This window comes from Portunus trituberculatus, chromosome 20 (genome assembly GCF_017591435.1).
Source record: "Portunus trituberculatus isolate SZX2019 chromosome 20, ASM1759143v1, whole genome shotgun sequence".
NCBI classification, from domain to species: Eukaryota; Metazoa; Arthropoda; class Malacostraca; order Decapoda; family Portunidae; genus Portunus; species Portunus trituberculatus.
This window is the reverse complement of record NC_059274.1, coordinates 4517501-4523627: the sequence shown is the minus strand read 5'-3', so window position 1 is coordinate 4523627 and position 6127 is coordinate 4517501.

Sequence of the window (6127 nt, the reverse complement as noted above, 5' to 3'; positions counted from 1 at the left end):
AGGCGGTCCTGTTTCTCCCACGTCCTAACCTTTGATTCACCTCTAGTCTTTTTGTTTCTGGTGTTACCTACATGGGCATGTGACTAATAGCAGGCGCATCTAAGCTAGGTGATATAATGCTATGTTATCGGGGTAGTTCAATTTTCTCACCCGTTGCAGTGTTGAAATGCTGCTAGCTAATTAAATAAATGATGCGTGAGTGAAATGTTTTGTTTCAGCTGTTCTTTTCAGATGTTTTCGTGATTTATTAGAACGTTTTGTGTAACGTATTCTTTCGATAAATTTTTATTTAATGTATTGCAGTATCTTGCAGGAGGTGCGAGGGAAGCCCAGAGGACTCAGTGGTGTCCTATGAATCATTCCTGATGACGCTGTGTGCCGCGGCACGGAACACTGGAGTCACTCGCTGACTCGTTCACGTACACCAGCATGCAAGTGAATTTCAAACCATAATCATTTACATCCTAACTAGACTGATTCAATTACACCACTCACCCTATGTAGGTACATCATTAGGGAGAAGTACCTACATAATAGGTATAGTAATAATGAATAATAAATGAATGAACAGAGAAAAATAAACAAAGGTTGCAGAGTAACTACTCTAGCTATACATGTGTACACTCTAAATATACCAATAAACAACAATAAGGGAAATCGTACGTAGGCAAATCACATTTTTTCTATTATGATAAATAAATAATGTTACGTCAAGGAGACAAATGACCATACTACATAAAAAAAAAAAAAAAATCCATGTCAGACTTTCTCCAACAAAATTAATTCTAGTCCTAAAACCTTTCTCCTCTCCCGCGTCTGAAGAATAATATGGTTTACTACTTACTCATATCACAGTGGTGCACAGTGGTGTGAGTAGAGGGGAAGGAGGAAGAGGAGGAGGAGGATGCAGAAACACACACACACACACACACACACACACACACACACACACACACACACACACACACACACACACACACACACTGTTATTCATCAATCATGCAATTTCAGCTATTTTTTATCCTAGATTTACTTGTATTCTTGTATTATTTCCTTATTTTTCAACATATGACGCCAAAACCTTACAAGATAAGCAAAAGTAGATTCAACCCTTCCCTCCCCGCTCCTCTCTCTCTCTCTCTCTCTCTCTCTCTCTCTCTCTCTCTCTCTCTCTCTCTCTCTCTCTCTCATGCAGGGTCAGTTTCGTCTGTCCAATAAAAGATTTCCATGTGAATAAGTTCTGCAAAAGGAGTATCAGTCACTGTGCCATATTTCGACAGTCACACATTCAGTCCATAAAATTGTTTCAGTCATCATTATGTTTATGCATCACAGGTAACCTTAACCCAGTCTACGGTACATGGGGCAGCCTGACAATAGAACAATCCTAATCTTATCCATCCTAGCTAAGCCTGATTGTACCCCACATCCTAGCTGTGTCTGCACCTTACTGACCCGAACTGATATCCTATTCAAGCCTGACCACGGCTCAAAACGCCCTATTTATGTCTGACCACGCTCAACTCACACTATATATGCCTGAACACGCCTTAACAGACACTGCTCAAGTCTGACCACACTCAACACAAAATAGTAAAGCCTGGATACGTTCTTAAATGATCTCTTATTATAACTAAGCATAACTATTCTCCTCAGTCCTCATATACCTTTACTTAACCTGACCGTGTTCCCTACGTAGCTTCTGTTTTCTCTGAGACACCGCCCATCTAAAAATTAAAATAAAATAAAAACTGTACTCCTCCATTGTTGTTATTTTAAGATGAAAGTCAAGATGAAGTACAGCTTGACCAACTTTATGAAATTCCTGGATACTGACTGTTTTCACTGCTTAATGATAAATATATAAGTTTAGACTTTAGATGAATAAATGAATAAATAAACAATTTTGTATTGCGTCCAAATTAATGTAAGCAGAATATGAGGAAGAAGAGGAAACTGAAGTACAGGAAGATGAGAAGAAAGCTTAAGAATGGAATAAGAGAAAACGTGAAAAGAAACCTAAGATACGAAGAAGGTAGAAAGTACAAAAAGTTAAAGAAGGGAAAAACAAGAAGGTAAATACTACGCCGCAATTAAAAGAAGACGCAATATATAAAAAACAAGAGAAATCAAAAGAGGAAACAGGAAGTGATATGAGGAAAAAAAATGTAGTGACCGGCGGAAGTACAAACACAAGAAAGGAAGAAGAAAAAAAACAACTCTCTGACTTTCCTTTCCAATATGTATCATCTCTGACAAACGAAGACGCACATTTCATCTTCACTAGCAATCTGATAACGAGTGTTCCTCTCAGTTGAACCTGTCACGACATTACTTACCGGCAGGGAAGTTAACGAGTCACCATCAATAACACGGGAGGGATGGAGTGAGAGTGGATAGTGGGCGGGAGACGGGCAGGCTCTGTTATGGGCGGGTGGACAGGTACTTTCACGCCCACCGGCTCTCCTAGTCCTCTTCTGCATGCCCACTCCTCCTTCTCCACCTCCTTTTCTTCCTCCTTCTCTTCCTTCAACTCCTCTTCCAGTCGTACTCCAGATGTTTTGATAAGATTGAGTTAATTTCTTGTCACACTCGAGTACATTGAAATTAGAAGTGTGTTTCATTAATGCATTGGGTATTTGTGCTGCCGAAAGAGAATTACCTCGTGAAAGTTGTGCTAATAGGGTTTTCTCTCTTTTTCACTTTCTTATTGCCTTTCAAGGGATAGTAGTATTAGCGTGTTGGGTGGTTTTCTTTTTACTTTCTTATATATTTTTATGCTTTCTTTTGCTTTCTTTTGCTTTCTCTCTCTCTCTCTCTCTCTCACAAGAAGAAGAAGAAGAAGAAGAAAAAGAAGAAGAAGAAGAAGAAGAAGAAGAAGAAGAAGAAGAAGAAGAAGAAGAAGAAGAAGAAGAAGAAGAAGAAGATGAAAAGAAGATGATGAAGATGGTAAAGAAGATGACTAAGAATAATTACAAAAAAAAAATAGCAAGAACAAGAACGAGAAAAATTATGAAGATAATGGTGTTAATGGTGATGAAATTTGAAATAAGGGACGGGTTGGAGTGGTGGAGGTGGAGGTGGAGGTGGAGGAGGTGGAGGTGATGGTGGTGAGAGTTGGGTCAGGATGCTTCGATTCCCCTGTGGGTCTATTGCATCCTAGTTTTGGCGTCTTGCTTTCTTCCATGACGTAGCCTTTCTTTTACCCCCCATCCCCCCTTTCTCTCTCTCTCTCTCTCTCTCTCTCTCTCTCTCTCTCTCTCTCTCTCTCTCTTTCTGCAGACATTTTTCTATCCTGTTCCATTTTCTCTCACTTGCAAGCCCATGAATTAAGCAACAGATGTCTATTAACTTACTAATTAGGGAACTATCCAGTTATTCTAACAAATTAACGAAGTAAGTAATGTGTATGCTTACTTTCTCACGCTCATTCACCCACTCGCTTTCTATCTACTGTATTGATGTAAAAACTTAACCCATTTTTCTTCTCAAATCAATTAGTGTGTTATCATTGCAATTATTACTCCCTTTTCTGCTTACTCTCTTCCTCTTACAAAGTCTCAAGTGTTTTCTGTTTATCTCTTCCATTATTCCTCCTTTTTAAAACCTATGTTACAGTTTATACTTATCTTTCCCCTATCTCCCTTCTCAACACTTATCAAAGAAGAGTCACTGACCACGTCGTAAAAACTAACCTTGATATCTTTTACCTCATAAAACTTGGTGGCGTCCTCCTTTTAGCACATTCTTTTTTTTCTTAACACAGGTTCGCCACAAGGGGATTCTTTGACCTTTTGTAGTTTTCATCAGTCATCAAATACTTCATTTCTTTATAGCTCAAACAGTTACATTGCTATAGTTTGATTACTTAAACGATTTGCAAATTAAACTTAATCTGTGTCCGTATTTTGAAAAGCCCACATAAATGATAAGCAGAGTTCCGAAGAAAGTTATTCCCATTGACAACGTGTAAAACGCCTTAAACTACCACTAGAATCACGATAATCGGAAATCTCAATAGCATTCACCATACCCAGCAAGATTACCGCTAGAAGAATACATCAGAAAACCGAATAACGTCCACTACAGTCTTTTAAACAAGAAGAATCATGAAAAACACATTAAAACCTCAATGACTTCCATTAGACCCTGAAAATAGTTGAGAAAAGACTGCGAAGTGTTTGAGAATGCAGCCGCGTGGTGTTAGAGAGTAGGTATTGTACAAATGGATTCTGTTTTCCTCCTCTCACTCATGCATTAAGACAGGCGAAAGCTTCCATTGGGAATTAGATGACCTGAAGCAAATTTCGAGAAAGCAGACGAGAGAGAGAGAGAGAGAGAGAGAGAGAGAGAGAGAGAGAGAGAGAGAGAGAGAGAGAGAGAGAGAGAGAGAGAGAGAGAGATAATCGTCCACAGTGTAGCATCCTTTCACGACCACAAGATATAACAAACTCCTATGTGTGTGTGTGTGTGTGTGTGTGTGTGTGTGTGTGTGTGTGTGTGTGTGTGTGTGTGTGTGCAGCGTATTGTGACTCGGAAGACAAATACCGCCGCCCTAGTGGAGGGAAACACAACACAACACAACACAGCACCGAGTCACCGGGTGTACGAAATACCTTGAGAGAAAACCTGCGTCTGTGGTTTTGTGTGGGAGGCATCGTGCGTATAGGAACTCCCCCCACCTACCTCCCTACAGAAACCTCCCCTTCCCGTGACGAAACCTCCAGTGCAGTCAACAGAGTGAGGGAGAGGATTGCAAGGAAATGATAGATAGCAGATCTTTAATATTTGCCACTGGAATATTTGATTTAACTGATCCATACTAATTAGGTATAATAACAGATAAACTTGATCAAAGAGTAGCAAGATGCAGAGTAATGAAAGGAAGAGAGAAGAATGAAGGCTAACAACTATACAATATGATAAATATTTACCGTTCATCTATATGGGTTGTTTATATTCATTGTTCTATAAAATGTTACGGAATAGAATATGAGAAATATGGAAGAAGAATTAAGATAGCACCTAATAGCAATAAACCTTCTCTTTTTATATAAGTTATTTCAATGTACTTAATTCTGCATTATATAGTAATTCATATTGCCAGAGAATAACTAGCTCCAGTATTGGGGAAGATTGTTGTCTACGAGAGAGAGCGTAAAACTGTTTGATGGTATGGCATCGTGTTGTATGAGTAGCTATAGGCGCAGCGACAGTTCCATCAGCAGTGTGAGAGGGAAACCTGTGAATACTTGCTGATTTGTTAACGAGGTAAAGCTTCGAGTATATAGCAAGGAAGACTGTATATTGGCGTGTAGTGTGGGTGGAGGTAGGGTGTGGAAGAGCAGAGAGTGAGGAGGAAATGTTAGAGAAGTTCTGTACCAGAATAGCATCAATCAGGCGCCTCTTCTCACCCTTCTTACCACTTGACGCACTGACTACCGCCATTGTGTCACCCGCGGCCCCGCCCTTCCCACAGCTCTTGGGAAAGCCACGCATAAAACGTCTATTTTTAGGAGAAATTTATGCTACTTAGTATCTCTAGATGCAGTGATGTGATATATCGTAAAGGTGCCAAAATAGACAAGCTGAGAAAACAGTCCTACTTTCTATTAGAGAATGGAACTTGTAAGCTTACCTGACTTGCAAGAGGCGTGTGTTTGAGTTACTGTGTGAGAGACGCTGCATCCGTGTGTGTATGGGAGGTTACCAATGAGTGAACATGAACCAAAAGAAAAGCAATGAAGTATTCAGGTAAATTTCACACCGAACTTCAGTATCGTTATATCGAAAAAAAGAAAACGAAAACTTCGAGAGAAAAGTATACGAAAAAGCCAGAATCACTATATTAACATGAAATACGCAGAGGAAAATGAAAGACTAATCCCTCGTATAAGTTTTCTCATAGTAACATCAATAGAAATACTTAGTAAAATTAAAGATTCACACAAAGCTTTTCCTACACCAACACTTGCATGTTCATATACACTCACACGAAAGCATGAATTACGATACACGATTCCGACCACACAGACACTTCTAAAATGACACCAACATTTCTGCACGCCGGGCCGTCACTTTCGCCTTCGCAGGAATTTCCGTAAAAAAATGAACGACTTTACTAGAT